Here is an 18,859-nt window from a genome sequence, read left to right as displayed (position 1 = left end):
CCACAGCTAGTTTTCAGCAGTCTCTCAGGGCTTTTCTACAACACCGTGTGTGCTTGGAGCAAGAGGCAAGGGAGCCAAGGAAGGGGATTTGTCCCAGGCTGGGCTGAAGTGCTTCTCTATCCCATCCCTGCTCCTTCACACCAGGCTGCTTGAACCCTGGCACAATCTCTGTTGCCTCAAGACCCAAAGCTGTTTGCATGCCAGCCCAAAAGCCTTTGGCAGCACATGAAAAATGCCAGGAGCTTTTCCAGGTCTGCTTTCTCTGCTCACTGCTGAGGTCTCAGTGTGTAATCTCCACTCCAGCGAACTGCCCTACAGATTTTATCTCAAGAACAACAAATAATCTGTTGCTTTTGCTCTGCAATATCAGATAGAGCTATAAATCACTAGATAGGAGACTAATTACTGGGCCTCTGATCTGATTTAGATTGGAAGATGGAAAAAGCATCCTTTATTCCTGAAAGCAAAGGAGCACTTCTTCAGAACAGCAGTGGGTGCTCCATGTACCTCAATAGCTACAAATGGTTTATGCCCCATGCAAATGGGATCAGGGCAGGACCCACTCAAATTAGCAGGATACAAAGTGGCCTGCAGATTTTCTGCTGCAGATTTGGTTTCCTCTCTCTCTCTCTCTCTCAGCTCCCTGCTTTTTGCCACTGCTTCATCTCTGCTTGTAAAAGTCAGTGCAGCTCCAGTTACTCTGGGTGAGAAATGTGAGGTCTGATCCAGCATGATCAGTGAATGGGAGCATGATTTTAAGAAGAACAATGGCTTCTGCTAGGGGAGTTTTTTTTGGCAACAGGCCTAAATGCTGCCTGCAGAAACAGGGAGCCTTCCAAAATCCCGTGCTGCTTCCTTTAGACCTGCCTGGTTTTGGCGGGCACTGTGAGGGGACGCCAGCTGCAGGGTTTGGAGGTTCGCTGCTGCTGGGACTCCTGAGGGCTGGATGGTAGGTGAGGGCAAGCAGGACTGATGCATCCATCACTCCTGCTCTGAAGGACTTAGGAGCTCAATGTTCCCACAGGTGTGGCAGACTTGCCCCTCAATATCACCCCTGGGTATCACCAGGACCCGAACACCAGTCCTGACTCGGGTCCCGGCAGGTGCAGAGCCAGCCTGACTGTCCCCTGGGCACAGCATCTTCCAGCACGTGCTTAGACTGGCTGGTGCTTGGTCAGATGCAAGGGGATTGCCGGATATTTGTGCAGCCTTGGTGCACCAGGGTAGCCCACACTGGGATGCTTTTTCCTGACATAAGAATCTGCTTGTGCTATGCTTAACATTTTTAGCATTTCTTAATACAAATGTGGCGCTGTGCCTGTTGTCAGACCCCATCAGCATCCTCTGCCCATCCCTCTCCATCATCCATCATTTTGTGCCTTGCACAAAATCCCTGAAGCTTTCCCCATTCCAGGTGTCAGGACACACGTGGTCTGTGGTCATGTTATTACAACCAAGGATTATAAAGCAGATGTATGTGAAGTGGATAAAAAAGGCACATGGGTCCCTTAATCCCAGAATTTTAAGTGCCACGGGGATTAGCCTTATATCTTTGGCTGCAGGATTTGGGGATGCAGCAGAGGCAGAGAAGTGAATATGTGAAAGCAAGTTGATCCCCTCCTCTCACTTTGCTGTAAGACAAATGCAGGGTAAAGGATCTGCTTTGAGAACTAGATTGAAGCCAGTAAGGGATGTGGCATTTTAACCTTTAACATTTTGCCTCTAACACACATTATATCCCCCAAGGCTGTAAAGCCAGGGATCACTCCTGGAAACTCTCCAGCCCTGGTGCAGTATTTAATCACGGGCACAGAGATCCTAGCAGCTGCCTTCTTTGGGGACATCGCTGTTTGCAAGTTGAAAGAGAAATGCCTCGCTTGAATTTCCCAGTGTTTGGTTAAGCATCCGGCCTCGGTGATAGGATTGAAGCTGAGCTTTGAATGACGTTTTTTTGCCAGGAAGAAAGGGCCGGGGAAGAGACATTTCTCCCTTGGGCTTAAGATCATAAATAAGGCAGTGTTATGTAAGTGTGACTATAACCTATTTATACATAGTGTCAGACTCATACACTCAGGCTATGAATGACAAATCTCCCACTAATTTTTATGAATGTAGCAGTGGTACCTGTGTGAGTTTTGAAACAGCAGTGGAAATGCAGGTTGTTCTGTACCAGCGGTAACTGGGGCACCCCTCCAAGTTACACTGAGGGAGGGATGACTGGTGTCTGGCACTTCTTTTACAGACACAGGGGGTGCAGTTGGCTTTAGCAGCTCCCTTGTACCCATTCCTGATCCCAGTGCTCAAGTGGCAGGCACCAGGGGAATGGAAACCTGCCGCTTTTCCTGAGACAAACCCGGTCTCTTGTCCCTCAAGCAGTAGGTTGGATGGGAGCTGAGCTTCTCAGAAGCTCTTTCAACGGGACTGTAACCTGTTGTGAGGTGTGGAGATGCTGAGGGCTCACCCAGGTGGCAGGACATGGGAACCAAAAGTGTCGCCTGGAAAGGTCAAATCCATGAAAGGAGCACCAGCTCGCACGAGGCGTTAACCAGGGAAGCAGCTTGCTGCAGGGCCTGTGCATGCTCTGAGTCTACAGAGCATCAAAAGTAAAAGGATAAATTCCTGGAGGTAAGGCACATGGGTGGTTACTAAACACAGGGAGATTGCTAAGCTGGAACTGTTCAGAGTCCAGAAGTGTAGCTGAACTCCTTCTGGCACACACCTGAGCTATTTCTGTGTGTCTGTCCCTCATACTGGTGTTGCTCAGTGTACAGTTGCTGAGCAGAGGGGTTAGAGCCAAAGTGGCCTCACGTAGGCCAGTGCAGCCTTTGTGTGTCCAACTTGGCATGGCCTGATGTCTGCCTGGGACCAAGACAATGGCAACTGTATATAAAAAAATCAAAGTAAGATTTATACCCAGAAATTACTCCTGAGGCACAGAGAGTCAGTCATCATAATTGTGACAAGATCAACTCAAAAGTCAGCTTCAAGTTTTTTCCTTCTCCATTGCCTCCCAGTCTGGGCTCTGCCTTGAGCGCTGCCTCAGCACAGCAAACCATCAGACATCCCTCATGGGCCCTGTGCCAGCAGCCGTGGGCCCCAGAGACCTGAGCATCACTCCCATCCACAGGAGGTTGGGGCAAGAGGAGAAAGTCTGAGATCCCTGCGGGGCTTCTTTGCGCCTCCGGTTAATCTGCCTTCTCTGCTCCGCAGATGATCTCAGCTCCTGCTGCGACCTGATCACACAAATCTTGCAGGGACACGTGGCCCTGGCTTGTCACGTCCTGCTGTCCCCTGCCGGAGATGAGGCAGCCATAGGGTCAAGTGTGGATGGCCCAGGGGATCAGAAGTGACCACAGCCGCTGTGATTTTTTCCTAGACACCCCCAGCAGAGCCCTGTGACTGATTCACCTCGTGTCTTGGTGCATCAGGCATTGACTCACACCCAAAAATACGTCAGATCAGTGTGTCCGTGAAGGTCTTCGTGGACTTTGCCCCAGGCGTCCCCACTGAACTTTAAAGCTGGGCCTTCTTTGAGTGGTGGAACAGATGGGAGACCTTTACTGGCGATGCTGTGCCTCCAGAGGAACGTGGAATGAGGCTGGACAGCTGTCCCAGCCTCCTTCAATTCACTTCTCAGTGGTTTCCTGTGCCAACGTGAAGTCTCTCTTGTTAAAAAACAAAACAAAACAAAAAAAAGATCTTATCTGGGAGAAGTCTGATCCTGCTGCCTTTGCCTTGGTAGTTCCGTCAGGGACAAAGGGAAGCAGCAGAGACCTCGAGCTCTCGGGCTGCTGCCAAACACATGCTCTCAGGGCTGAAATCAACTTCTGCAGCAGCTGGCATGCAGACAGATAGGCACATGCCACAGCCTTGCTGGCAAGAGTTTACGCCCTTGAAAATCTCTCCCAGAAGCTCACTTTTTCTGCACTCGGTTTTGCCCAATGTGTTCAATAAAGGGAAAAGAAAACCCCAGCAGAACAGGAAATGCTCTGACAGACTGCTTGCCAGTCAGATCCCATCCCTGACCTGGTGACTCTCTGAGCAGCCCTTTCAAAGGGCTTAAGCCACTCCAGGAGCGTTGTCAAGCACCGGCAGCAGAAATATAGAAAAACCCCAATAAAGACAGTAAGTAGTACAACAGCAGGAACAGCCAAACCAGTAAAACCACGTGCTCAGTAGTAGATGTCCCATCCAGTCCAACAACATGGGGAGCACTCGAAGGATGTTCATACTCCAGCCGTAATAAAGAGACGTAAAAAGTCCAGCTGGATCAATGACCTGGCTGCAAGGGCAGCTAGCCTGCTTCAGGCAACTTGGAAACAGCATGAACCTGGGCAAGCCAGCCAGTGCTTCCCAGGCGACTCTTCCCATCCTGTGCAATGTGCCTGGGGGACTTCCTGAGCCAGCGCTGGGATCTGTGCCCCTAATAACCCCTAATAGGTATTTCCTCCATGAATAGGCCTGGGCGCTTTTTGAACTCATGCAAATGTTCAGCATCCACAGCATCCTGCAGCGAGGAGTTCCACTGCTTCATTATGCCAGAGCTATTTCCTTGGGCTTGCTTTGAACCTGACACCCCCTTGTTTCACTGCTCCTCTCCATTTTTGTCCTGGAAGAAATGGTCATCTCAAACCCATCTCCTCTCAGCTATGGGAGCAGGAGAAATGGCATCTTGCTGCCGTATTTGGGGACATTACGGTACTGCAGTGAATTACCTAATAAAACCAAAGCCTAATTCTGCCCAACAGCTTGAGAAATATTGCTCCTTTTGCAGGACAACTCGCTTTGTCACACAAAGGGTGTATTGACCTGTTTCAGCTCAGCATTTGTAGACTGCTCCTCTCCATCAAATCTTGCTGTATAATTGTGTCAGGAGACCATCTTTGAGGCACTTTGACAGTGTAGAGCACCACGCTCCTCTCAGGGGATGGAAACGATTTATGGCAGCGAGGGCTCCCCAGGTTGCTGGTTATTCAATCTCTGTCATTCTGGGCTCTGAGCTCCAGCTCAGTGAGCTCGTGGGGTGTAACATGATTAGCCGAGAGGAAGCTGTGTTTTTGTAGCGTGGCATGACATGGGAGCCCATGCGCACTTGTGCTGGTCTGTGCTGCCAGCACACCTCACCGGTGGCTGACGATAAAGGGACATGTGGTCAAACAAGCCGCTCTGAAGGCAAAGATGAATGAAAAGATAGGCTCTAGCAAGCTTTGCATAGGGGCAAAATATGAGGGTGTGACAAGTCATGAACATACACAAATGGGTATGTCAGGTCTGGGGGGTGTTCTCGCCTGTTTTCAGCATCACTGCTGAGAGCCTTCAATACACAGCTCCAGAGACAGGGCCATCTGTTTTGCCATGACAGCTGGCAGCTAGCAGAGGCCACTATGAATAATCTGCCTCCTCTGGAGTCAAACTTGCTAAGAAAAACAACTTCAGCCATGTCAGATGAAAGCCACCTGCTGCCCCCGCCAAAGGCATGGCACGGGTGGGCACCATGGCACCAGGTTCTCCCAGCTTCCTACCACATGTCTCTTGTGCTGCAAGGCAGCAGGATTCTGGAACAGAGGATGTTCCCAGCAACATCTCTTTTCAGCATTGCATTTTATCAGGGAGAAACCAGAGCTGTTTGCCCTGGGTGAACTTTCCCTATTTCTTTGGGTTTTTAAATGTCTTCTTTTGAAAAATTGAGGGTTTTCCTCTCTCTCTCTCTCTTCCAGGGTCCCTGGTGTGAGCATTGCTCAGTGGCTGAGAGGGTGTGGTGACTAATGGTACTGGGATGAGGAAAGACTGACGTGGGAAGTGAAGTGTGGAGAAGGAAGGGGCGCAGACAGTGTGGCCAAAAGGCAGAGCAATGGTGACAAAGTGCACGAAAGAGGAAGTAAAAGAATAAATGGGGAACTGCCAGCCCCCCACTGGGCATCCTCTGGGGAAGATATGCAAGACAAAGTCCCCAAAGTGAGTTATGCAGCAATGTGTGGCCAGCTGGTGGCTATGGGTGTCACAGCTGCCTGCTCCAGTACTGTGCCACCTCTGGAAGACTTCTCTGGAGACAGTGACCTTGCAATACCACAAACCCGAAACCCCCTTTGGCTGCTGTTGATCCCACATGCCTTGCTGCAAGGGGAGAGGGGTGGTCTGTAATCACAGGGACCCCTGGGGATGGCCCCCTCCTTCCCAGTATTTGTTAGTCTTCCTCATGAAGAGAAAGGACCTGGCACCCCTTCTGGGAGACGCAGCTCCAGCTGCTGCCCTCGCAGCATCCTACGGTCTTCTAAGCATCCTTGGGGCTCTCCTGAATAGAGGAACACGCAGCTGGTGGGCCCGGCCCAGGTCTGAACACACTACCTGGAGAAGTTAATCTGAATTATAATTTCAAATATTGTCATAAAAAGATGGCCAGACACTTTTTAAGAGAAGTAGCCTTGAGACTATCCGAATGGAAATAGGAATTTTTGTGAGGGAGGGATGGGCCCTTCTGTCAGCACCAGTGATGATGCCACTAGGAAGCTTTGAAGATGGGAAACAGAGACAATTTTCCCAGAAGCAAGGATCTCAACAAGGTTACCACCACATTAAGGGAACCTCATTAATGAGGACTAGTGCCTGGGGTCTGCTGCTGAGGTAAACCCAGAGCTGCAATTGCAACCCATGGCTGTCCATGCAGCCCCCTTGCACCATGTCTTGGTTTCAGTTCCACCCAAACTCCTTCTGTGTCATGTAAGCCAGAAGAGGAAAGGAGAATTTCCAGCATGAGGCTTTTTCAGAGCTGTCCCTTGTGTTTTTTTGGCTTTGTAAGAACTCACTTTTATCTGCAAGGAGAATTTCTGTAAACGTGGTCACAGAAGTACCTTGCAGAAAGGCTTTGAGGGCCACAATGGCATCTCTCCTGCAGACCTCCTGGGCCAGGGGAAAACCTGCCTGGCTTCCCTTCCCTGTATTTGGAGAGCAAATGAGCAGGGATATGGTTTTACATTCTTACATGAGGGCTGTCCTCCCTCTTTCTGTGTGCTTGGAAAAATCAGCAAAGGTCTCAGGACAAAGCTGAGCTTCCTAATTCTCATCAAATCTGCTGTGATAATTTTCACCTTTTCCTCCCTGAGTTACACGTCCCTATCAGCTTTGCTGCCCTGTGCTGTCAGTCAGGACATTTCTTATACCGCTCATTCTTTTTTGCTGAACTTCCTTGATTGAGCATGTAGGAAGAACAACATCTGTGCCAAAGCATTATGGACTGTAAAGAGCTTGGAAACACCAAAACCATGAGAGCAGAACATCCTTCTCCCCAGCAAAGTGCAACCAGGGCTATGCAAGCAAGCACTGACATGCACGTGCCCATCGTGTCGGGGCCTCATGGGGAAAGGGACTGGGATGAATGAGTAGTTTTAATTGCACACACATCTTTTTGCCCCAGACTTACCAACTTAGTGCTGGTTTGGGTCACACACGTGCTTGAGCATCACCGGCGCCTGTTGCATGGGGAGCAAAGGCGCACTTAGCCAGCATGGATTGGTTCTGCATTAGTCCATTTCCTTTTCCTTGACACAGGAGAAATTTGTCTTGCATTAGTGTTGTTTCCTACCCATTTGGAAAGGAAGAAGTGGGTGGTGGCCACATCCCCTTCCCTGAAGACTGTTCCTGGTGCAGGGGGCCCAGGCCAGAGGGGAGGGAGCAGAGGGGGCCCAATTCCTCATGGCATCCACTGAAAGCATCTCAGACTCAGCTTTTAACCAGCCATCACACAGCCAAGGGTCAACTCTGCCTGCCACATACCCTCTTCATCCTCATCTGACCGTCACGGCAGCACAGATTGCTCCTCACTGCCCAGCAATGCTGGCTGCAGACCTGCCCCTCCCTCCCTGCCCCCCAGCATCTCTTCCTCAGTATGAAATCCCTGGCAGGGAAAATGTCCTCTTTGTCCCTTTCTCCCCCAGAAGCTGTGCCATCCTGCATTGTTCATTGCTCAGTGGGAAGTTTTCTGGCGTGACTGCAGGCACCAGCAGGGAGGTTGTGTAGCTGCTGTGGCCGCTGGCCATGAGACACAAAGCCCCAGCAGGGAAGGCTGGCCAGGCTCATGAATGACCGCTGCTTGCTCGATGTAATGAGCAAATATTGTTAACGAGCAGCTGTAATCTCCCGGCTTTGTGTGCACTCCCCCCTGCTCCACACACAGAGGTGATGTCAGGGCGTCAGGGAAGACATGTCCCTCCTAGACACCCTGTGTGCTTCCTCCCCGGCATCAGCAGAGATGTTCTCCGGAACTGCACCTGCCAGTAGTCACTTTCCACCTTCCCCTGGCCCTGCAGCCTCTGGGCCAGCATGTGATGGTGTGGGGATGCATCTATTTGTGCCCAGATGCCCACCCACCCAGGCCAATTGAGTTCCCCTCTCGCTCAAGGGTGGGGTAGGGGTGAAGGGGGCAAACCCTTCAACTCAAACAGATATTCAGCCTTGCTGGCATATTTAGGCCATAGATGCTCTCTCTGAGGGACTGTGCTCCTTGGCATTAAGGGCTGACTCCAGCGTTATCATTTCATTGACGGAAGAGATGTTAGGATTGGGGGCAGAGGAAAGAAAGGGATGGAAACGTGCTCCATTTCCTAGAGACGGCTGCTTTTTTTTTCTCCTCCCAAATTGCCCAGCCAACCACAAGATGAGTCACTGGTCTCCCGCATTTCCACCTGACCCACTTTTGGCTTGTCAGGGCTGACTGCAGAGCTTTTGTTTCTGGGATGTGCATATGCACAGCCGTGGAACTGTGGTGCTTTGGGCTTCTCCTGTGTGAAATAACCTGGAAGCAGGGAAGGTTTTCAGCCCCGGGCTTCCCTTGAAGGCACAAAATCATGTCCATCCCAAGCCGCCATCATCCAGGCTGGCTAGGAAGCTCCTGGAGGCCTTGCCTGAGCTCTGCAGGGAGCTTTGATCCTGGCAGCTCCAAGCTGAGCCTGGGAGTCGGGCACTCTGAAGCCGTTATCCCATAGTTAGGTTTTCCCCTGGGAAAAGCCGAAAGGAAAAAACAGCAGATGGGACAGCTTGTTCTGCTTGCCTGCTAATGGGTTTCAGTAGGCTGTTCCCGATTTTCGTGCTCCTGTCTGTGAAAAGGTACTATGATGAGTCAGGACACTCACAAAGCCCGAAATCAAAGCACCTCAGAGGTGCTCAGGTAACTGTGCTCACCAGGTCGATGTTTGCCTCCTCAGTGCTATGCCTGGCATGGATCTCTCCTTTTCCAAAACCAGGAGCAGCACTGTGTCAAACCACAGTTGAATTGGAGAGATGAGAAACACAGATAAGCGGCAGAAAGCAGAAATGGCATTCCAGGCACAGGAATAGCCCTGGGCAGCAGTATAAATAGTCAGATGTTTGCTCCATTTTGTGCATGGTGGTGTCATTTTTTTCCACCACCCAAGGGAAATTTCCAGGGGTGAAATGTCCATCCCATCTTTCCATGTCCAACTCGTACTTCCTCAGCCTTCACATCTTGAAGCATGTTGCAGGGAACTTGCCTTGCAACCAGATCGTGTCTCGCTTTGCTGGCCAATAGGATGACTTGTTCCTCTCTCCTGAACTGTATCTGTGCACCTGTCTCTCTCTGGCTCCTGGTGCAGAGCCTGTGTGGCTGCTGGAAAGGGCCCCTGCCCAGCCTCTGGTACCTGCAGCCAGTCCCTGGCCTACTTGCCTCTCACCATGCTTTGTTGAAGTGTTTTAGGATCCCAGATTCAGCTAAGTGTTTCGACATCTCTAGCCAATGGCTATGGCCCTCACGGCTCAGGTGCAGGGCAGCAAAAAAGTCCAAGCCTACCCACAGGGCATGGTGGGATCTCAGGAAAAATCCGCTGAGAGAGGCAGTGGAAGGGAAGGTTGTGCTTGTTTGGCTGCTAAAGGAACAAGGAAAAGTCCTTCTACCTTAGGGCTGCAAAAGCTCCATTTGACTCGGTACCTATCCTGCACATGGCAACATCCAGGTTATCCCAGACTCAATTCTAGCTCCACTTGCTCTGAATGGAGGATATTTAATGTTAGACTGAAAAACCTTCCTTAGCTAGCTGCCGACAACTGAGGGAGGTCCATGTGCATGCACTGTCTGTTGTGTACCCCAAAGATGTTCACAGCCCCCATAAAGCAGGGCAGCCATAAAGTGGCACCTTCTTTTGGCTGTCCTCCACCCTTGGCAAACCCTGAGAGCAATGGAGTCAGCAAAAAGATAATGCTGTTCCTGCCCACAGGCTGTAAAACGTGGGAGAAGGAGCCCACACACCTCAGCGAGCGGCTTCCCAGGCACCTGACCACAGCGAGGGCTGGGGGCCTGGCGCTGATGAAATGGCCTGTTTATGTTTTCAGTGCACATGGCACTAATTGCTGGTGTCTGTGCTCTAATCCATGCTCTGCGGGCAAGCCAGGAGGTGAGGCTGGGCACACCTGCCCGGTGTGTGGGACCCAGCCCTGGCAGGGTCCAGCAGGGCGGTGAGGTGCCCGTGCTCTACGTGTGCGAGGCACCCAACCTCTGCCTGGGCCCTGGTCATGTCCACCATCCCATGCAACAAAGCCATGCTGCCCAGCAGGAAACCACCCAGAGCCACCCTGAAAGCCTTGCCGGGCCCTGTCTCCCAGATTCTGGAAGGATTTGGAGTGCCAGGGTTTCCAGCCTCTGCTGGAAACGTGCTGATGGAGGCAGGACTGTGGCCAAACCCGTGCCGGAGTTGGCTGCACCCTGGCTCCCGTCTGAAGAGGTGGCTCCCTTGGCCAAGGTACACTCCTCCACAAATGCTTACAATATTTGGCACTGGCTAAGTCCCCGACTCTCTGTGCCAAGATTTTGGGTGGTGTGACAGCTATTCGTTACACCCTGGAAAAGTGGGAGACTGCATTTGTTTGGAAATCAGGGGTTGTTTATTCAACTCTTCTCGTGATCATCTCTGACAAATGAGGAGCTGTTTCATGAGGCTTTTTCTCCTTTTTTTTAAATGGGAGCTGCAACTTCTAATGTGACATTTCTCAAATGTCAGATTTCTCAGCCTAGTACCTATGATAAACTGCAGCTACTTGCAGCCTCATAAAACAAAAAGAACCAGGTCCTTTTCATGGCCTTCCCTCTGCCCCGAAGATCAGCTTGTGGTGGAGTCCTATCACATCCATTCCATTAAGTTTCTTTTCACCTCAGAGCCAGGCATACAGACTGCTGACCATGTTTCCTTCCCAGCCACAGCCTAACACTATGTCCCATTGCTGATGTCCACATCTTGGGAACTCCTTCCCAGGTGACTTGCAAAGATAAAACCCACTCCTTTTTTCAGTATCTGAAATGCAAAAACACTGCAAAGTGTTTGCAGGAGGTGCAGGCGTACCTAGGGTCACTGACATACAAGCCACTGCACTCAGCCAAGTCTGAGACCATTAATGAAGCTGGCCTGGATTTACACTGGCACAGCAGAGCAAAATTTAGGCTTTGAGAAAGAAAGAAAGAAAGAAAGAAAGAAAGAAAGAAAGAAAGAAAGAAAGAAAGAAAGAAAGAAAGAAAGAAAGAAAGAAAGAAAGAAAGAAAGAAAGAAAGAAAGAAAGAAAGAAAGAAAGAAAGAAAGAAAGAAAGAAAGAAAGAAAGAAAGAAAGAAAGAAAGAAAGAAAGAAAGAAAGAAAGAAAGAAAAGAGAGAAAGAGAGGAAATCCCACATAAATATTATAGGTTTCAAAGGAAGATGATGATTTTTCAGTGGTGAGAAATATAAAATTGTACTGAAAAGTCAATTAAGTGAGCAACTCATATGCTTTTCTCCAGGCTTCAATTTGGGAATCACATCAATTCGCTAAATTTCCCTTTGAAAATGACTTCTAGCTCCACTGTTAAATAACATTACTGGGACTGCAAGGAGAAGAAATCAGAGGCATTCACTGATATATGGACCTGACAGAAGAGAATGGGGTTCATCTGAAAAAGTGGTCATAATTCTTCTCTTTGCATTATTTCCCTGCCTCCTGCACTTTCCTGCTTCTCCCTTTGTACATTAGTAGTCCAGGCTGAAGCCCTCAGCTCAGCTCCACTCCCTCGACCACAGCAGGAGTGGGGTGTCTCCACAGAGACAAGCCAAAGGGACACCCACGAGGGGGACTGAGCAGAATTTGGGCTGAAGTCAACTCCTGGGGCTCTCCTCAGTCCATAGGGCATAGCTGTTAAATGCCCAGCACTTCCTTGGCACAGCCCCCAGACCCTGGAGTGTACCCTGCCTGCCAGTGTCTCAGCTCACTCCACTCACCCCATCCTTGGGATGATGCCTGCAACACCCAGCTATTACTCATTTTTGGCAAGTAATTTAGCAGCCCCTGGTTGCTCGTAGTGCAGCGAACATCCTGTGAGTGCCAGAGGCGAGGGGGAGACCACAGGATGTGAAGAGCAGAGCTTATCAGAAATGCCCCCACAGGAAACGCAGTGATGAATATAGAAACCTGATCAAACCGCAGCCGGAAATGGGCTGCTGAAGGCTCAGGGAGATGGGGAGCTCTCCTGTGACCTGCCAAATCGCTGCCTGCTTCCTTCCAACAAAATTAGAGGAGGGGAAACGCTATCTGAGGAGACAAGTTGAGCGCACATGGGAAGAAGGTGTGTACCTGCTTTTGCAGGAGCCTGCTGAATTTTAACCTTCCCTCACACACAAGCCAGCTGTGCTTCTTCACTAGCTGCTGGGTCAGCCAAAATGGGAGGCTATGAGTACACCTCCAGGGCTGGCCCCAGCCCCAAGGTGCTGCACCCCACTCCCACCCATCTGCCACAGCCCATGCAGCTGCCTGGGCTCCCCCACGTGCCTAGGGCAGGGGTGTTTGGAGCCAGTTCTGCCCCACAGTGGGTGTCCTTCCAAGGCCAGTGCCTTGACAGATTCCAACAGGTGCATTGCTTATGGCTGAAAGGTGAAGAGTGGGACTGCCTGCAGAAATAACAGCCTCATCTGGCAGGCTGGAGGGCTCTGCTACCATGCCCCTTCTCACTGAGTCTCTGCCTGGCTCCACAAGTGGGATCTCCATCACAGCACCCTCAGTCCCAGGGGTTGCTACTGAGCCAACCTATCTCATTCGCCCTGAGAGCCCTGGACTAGAAAGCAAAGAGGAAAGAGACATCTTGGTAGTCTGGGCTCACATGAGTCCATAATATATTGCTTAAAATGTCCCCCCTCCACGGGGATAGTCTGTTGGTGTTGAAATTCATTTGTGTTAACTATTTTAAGTGCTGGCCTCTTTCTCCAAAAAAAGCCCTGGAGCTGGAAAATTTCTTGAGTTACCTCATGCACTGCTCCCCTCTGGCTCATGCCAGTTCCTAGTACTTTCTGCCTCTCCAGTAAAACAAACAGGATCTTGCCTGCAGATGCCAACTTATCCATTGCATGCCACACAAACAGGTTGGCATTCATCTTGCTCGCAGCGTTGTCTCTGCTTCTGCCATGGAGAGCCATGTAGTGAGCCCCCACGCTTATTCACCTGCGCCTAGTAATGAATCAGCTCGTAAGGGCAATGGTTAAACGGCGCTCAGTACCATACACAGGCACATAATGGCACAATTAAATCTCCTGAATTGATGTCAAATGACTTCCTTAAGCTAGCTGCTAAGCTCAGGCAGTTCAGAGAGTGTTTAATACCAGATGCTAATGGGCTATGCTCAAATATAAGTCTGGGTTAATTAAATCGTGCCGTATCAATCAAGAACGAACGCAGCCTAGTTGGCATTTCCAGTTTATTGTTAATATGTGACCCCCAATAGGCCCAGAATAAATCAGTGCAACCACTTATTCTGCCTCAGCCAGTGACACCAGTGCTCAGCAGGTCCCCTCATGTCAGGCACAGACCAAACACAGGCTGTCCGGTCAGCAGGGGCTGCCTCTCTGCCCGAGAAAATCAGAGTAAGACCTTGCAGGGCTCACCCTCATTTCAGCCACCGACAGGTGGAGAGCACCTAGAGCATGCTTTGGAGACAGGAATTCTGCAGTGGGGAGGGGCTGGAGGGAGCAGGGCGACCCAGGGAATGCAGCAGACATGGGCGAAGTCTGTGTTCTGCCAGAGGATTTGAAGCCACGTGTCAGCAGGTCTTTCTACACGTTTGTTTCCCCATCTGTAATAAAATAAGTAAAATAGCACTTAGTTGCCTCATAGGGTGTGTGAGCTGTACTTAATTGATATGTGCAACCGATTTAAAGGTTCTGGGAACAGGGGAGCATTGAGAGGAACTAAATGGTGCTCCTGCTCCTGCTGTGTCCTTGTGTACTGCACCCTTCAAAGGGTGAAGTGTCCCATGTACCACTTCCCTTTAGCAGTAACCCTCACTTTGAAGCCAGGCAGAGACAACCTGCCCTGTCTTGTCTTGAAACACGAGATCTCTTTGTAACCTTGATGCATTGATCATCAACATGCAAGGGTCTGTCTTAACCCAGGGAGACAGGTGAGCTTTTCGAATGCAGAAAACCACTGCAAGCTAAGTTGTATTTCAAAACAAAGCACCTCAAGGCACCAGAGCAGTGGGCTGGAGATGAACCAAGATAAACTTGGAGGGAACCTGGGCTTACAGAGTGCTGCTCCTCTCTGCTCTGCACTGGTGTCATGAGACAGTACAAATACACCATCATTTCTGGGATGTGGCTTTTAGTTGTCTTTTCACTGATGCATTGGCAACGTTGTTCAAGAGTTGCTTAAAATACAAAATAAGCACTCTTTTCCAGGTGTCATGGTATTCAGCCTGTTTGTTATCACAGTCTCTGCTGCACTCCGAAGCGTGTTAGGACACCCTCTTTTTCCATGTGCTCCATCTCCCTGCCTCTCTGGATGATATCAAAATTTAATTTTCCTTTGATTTTGGCCTCCAGCAGCACAAAGACCTCCCAGCATATGTTGTCTAAGCCACCAGAGTTGCTGGCTGCAGGCCTACCTTCACAAAGCATACCTTCACAAGGCATTCCTTGTCTACCTGCAGCAGACCAGGCTCTGATGTGGGTTGGTAAGATGTGCACAGAAATGTGTGCACAGGACAAAACAGAGCTTTCAGGGGCCCTTGCTGCCACGGCTGTTCCTGCCCAAAGGAAGATACTCGTAGTGATAGACACCACTGCCGTGACAGTAACTGGAATAGTCTCATTGGGATGATGGGAGAGCTGCTCTGTGGGCTGGATGAAGTAATGACTGCAGAAGAATCCTGTAACAAGATAATGGGCCAAATGGAACAGGATTGCACCTGCCAGCTCCTTATGCAGCGTGGAGCCACACAGCGACATGCGGTTCGTCACAGAGCAGCTGTGAAACTGAGAAGAAAGAGAGGAAGAGGAAAGAGAGAGAAGGTGATGAAGAAAAATAAAATCTACTGATTCAGCTTGGGCCATCCACAGACAGAGCCAGTCACTGCCACAGCACTGACTCAAAGATGAACAAGTGAAGGGATGGGGCTCAACGCTCTCCTGCGTCCAGCCAGTCACCAAGCTCAGGCAGGATACTCTTTTTATACATATGCAGGTAATTAATTCAGACCTCTGAAAAAAGTCACTGGAGAATTACTGCTCACTTAATTAAAATAAAATGCTTAGCTATGTCTAGAGATGTGCAAGCACTGGTAAAGGCCCTGCAAGATAGAGAGCCCTCTCAGTCCTGTGAACTGTTGGTATACGTGTCAATTCATCTCCAATTTTATGCTTCACTCCCTTCAAACCTAAGTGGTATGCTATCCCTCTGTACCCTAGGATGGAAAACACAGCATGGGAAGAGATGTCAAGGCAGTAACCAGAAATTAGTGATGGCTGGTACCTCTAAGCCACTGTTGTCTTCCAAGGCAGCAAAGCACAGGTAGTTCAGCCTGTGTCTCAGGAGAGCAGCAAAGCTCCATCAGTGGACATGGGGGACACTAAAGGCCACCTCACATGCCATCTCACAGGCAAAAGAAAGAGACCAGCCACTGCCTGCCAGTGACTCATCCTCCTAGGACTGTTCAGATGAATCATCTGATGCGGATATCTGCTCCTCTGCATCAACCACAATAGGACTTCAGCTGTCCTGCTTTGAGACATCGGCTCCTTGGTATTACCCATTTTATGTGGGACCTTTAGCAAGATCAAGTCTAGATTTACTAAGCGTCTGAGGAGCTACTGAAACCTGATCTTCCCCACAGACCTTCACACCAGTTTAAGGGTGTTGAACCCTGGGCTGGGACAGAGGGTTTGTGATGTTTAAACAGCTCAGCTGAAGGTTTGCCTTTAGCATATCCCAGTTAAGCACCACCACTCTTCAGTGAAGGAGGGCTGCATAGTGGGTGAGACCTAGGCTGGAGGTGTTATTCAAGTTACAGGGCACATTGACCTGCCAGGAAAGATAGACCAGGAGGAAGCGGTTAATGTAGCATCCTTCAGACCAGAAGAAAATTTATTCACTTAACCAGCACTTTGTTTTCCATGCAAGCCTTCTTTGAAAGTTTATTATTAATGCAATTAAGCTGGCTCCTCTGGCTACAGCTTCTCTCCCACTGGTCTGTGTCACTTTGGGTTAGATAACAACAGAAATAGCCAGTGTTGGCTGGAATTAGAAGTCTTGGCTTGTTTTAGGGCAGCAGTATGACTTGCTGGATGTTTTCAGGTAAGTCATAAGCTGGCTCTTTACCAGACTTTCCCCATCTGTCCAGTAAAGGTTCCTGCTCCAACTTCAGAATTGCACAGAGGCTGAGGGTTGTTCTCACATGAGGATTGTCTTTTGACCGGCCCTTAGTAAGAAAAATTTTCCAAACACTGGTTTTAAACTACAGTGGGAGATAGGCAGGAGCTCAGGGGGGCAGGATTCTCCTTGGGGTGCAAGCTGGGCACATCAGCCTGGACAGGGTACAAGAATAGAAAATCCCCAAACTGAACATTCCTTGTTCTCCCTGCTATAGCTCATCCCAACTGTGACACAGCTTAGTCAGCACAGCACTCACAAACCTATTGGAAAAACAACTGAGTCATAAAAAAGAGAACCTAAAATCCCTAATACTCAAACCCACAAAACACAGTTGTCCTTGCACAGCTCTCTCATGCTCTGGTAAAGGGCCCATCAGATTTAACAGGCAGCTAAGATCAGCCATGCCTGTGGAGAAAAGAAATGATCAGTTTAGGAATTTAAAATATTTAAAAAAACCTCAACACCCCACCACTGCCACTGTTCCCACAGCTAATGCCACTGTTATATAAAAAAAAAAAGTGTTTTTTTAATAGTTACTGTGCAGGTGACCATGCAATGGAACAAGTTGTTCAGAGAGGCTGTGGAGTCTCCCTCACTTGAATTCAAGAACTGTCTGGACACAATCCTGTACCATGTGCTCTGGGATGGCCCTGCTGGAGCAGGGAGGCTGGACCAGATGACCCATTGTGGTCTGTTCCAATCTGACCCTTTTCTGTGGTTCTGTGAAAATGCAGAGTAGCTGATACACACATAATGTAACCAGTTAGAAAACCTCACCGAAAATTCTTGCCATTTCAGGACATTAATCATGGGTGATACTACAGACACATTCAGAAGTATGGACACACTCTTTCCTCTGCAACTAAGAGAAATAAAAAAATGCAGGTAAACAGGGCCTGATCCTTGAAAGTGTCCCCACAAAGCCCCCAAAAGCCCATATGGTTGATGAATCATTTTCAGTGACATGGCAAATGCTTCTGAATTGTGCAAATGGATTAGGATTTACAGCAAATTTTCTGTAAAACCCTGCATCAGTTTATAAGATAATGAAAGGGCAGAGGAACTGTGTGGAGAGGAAGCAAAAGACATGGAGGACATCAATGTATTTAATAAAGGCTACATATGAATGCCAGGCTGACCCTTTTAACTACATTAAAAAAAACCTACCTTTTCCAAAGAGAATGGATATTTAGGCTTTTTGAGAAACCTCTTCTTAGGCAGGTCTTTCCCTTTGCCTGACCTTACTCCTGATGAGAACAGGACAGGGTATTTCAGCAGCTCAGCTGTGCAATTGGCACACAGTGCATTGCAGGTAGTGTCCAGAGGTTGCTTGTAGCTGATGGCACCAATAACGTGTGAGGTTTAGCCTGCAAAAAAAGGATTAAGCCATAATCATAATCATTATCCTTATCAATGATTTCAAATCACCTACCTTTTCAATCTGCCATCAGCAAGCCATGGATGTGACAGTTCTGACTGATGCTATAGCTACGGTTATGGAGTCTGTAAGTGCAGCGACCTACGAGGAGTCTCTGTATGGTCGCAGACACATGGCCCAGGAGCAGGGCTTCCTGCAGGAGGGACTGTTCTCAATAAAATGTTCCATCACAATTCAATTTCCTTCATGGCTCAAAGATTGCCTCTTCTAGTACCTATAAATATTCTGGTGATCCTGTCCTTGACAAGCTCATTCCGCGAACTGATTGCTGTTGCAAAAGCTGACTTAGGCAGTAAGACCACAAAAGGAAAAAATTTAGACTCAGAGCTATGCACAATCTTAGCACTTGACTGAATCACAACCACAGCGATGTCCAGCTCCAAAGACGGCAAAACCGATCGATTGTCTTAAATTGACTTTCCCTGCCATATAAAATTTATCTTGGATGCAGCAGAGTTTCTTGTGTGTCTGCATGTGGCTGATCTCTTGAGGGAGAGCAGGCAGGAGTGCCGAGGGAGGAGCAGGCCGGGGCCTGTGCTCCTTGGCTCGCACGTTGATGAGCCGGATGGTGCAGGGGTCGGGAGGAGCAAAGGGCACCGGCTGAGAGCTCCAAAGAAGGGGCACCTTTGGCAGGGCATAGTTAGAGCATGGACACACCGAACCACAGGATGTTGTGCATGCTAAAAGCTCACACAAGTTCAAAGAGCAATTAGACAAATTCACGGCAGAAAAATCCGTCAAGGGCTATTAATTGCAAAGA

This window comes from Hirundo rustica, chromosome 5, assembly GCF_015227805.2.
Source record: "Hirundo rustica isolate bHirRus1 chromosome 5, bHirRus1.pri.v3, whole genome shotgun sequence".
Lineage (NCBI taxonomy): Eukaryota > Metazoa > Chordata > Aves > Passeriformes > Hirundinidae > Hirundo > Hirundo rustica.
This window is presented reverse-complemented; position numbering follows the sequence as displayed.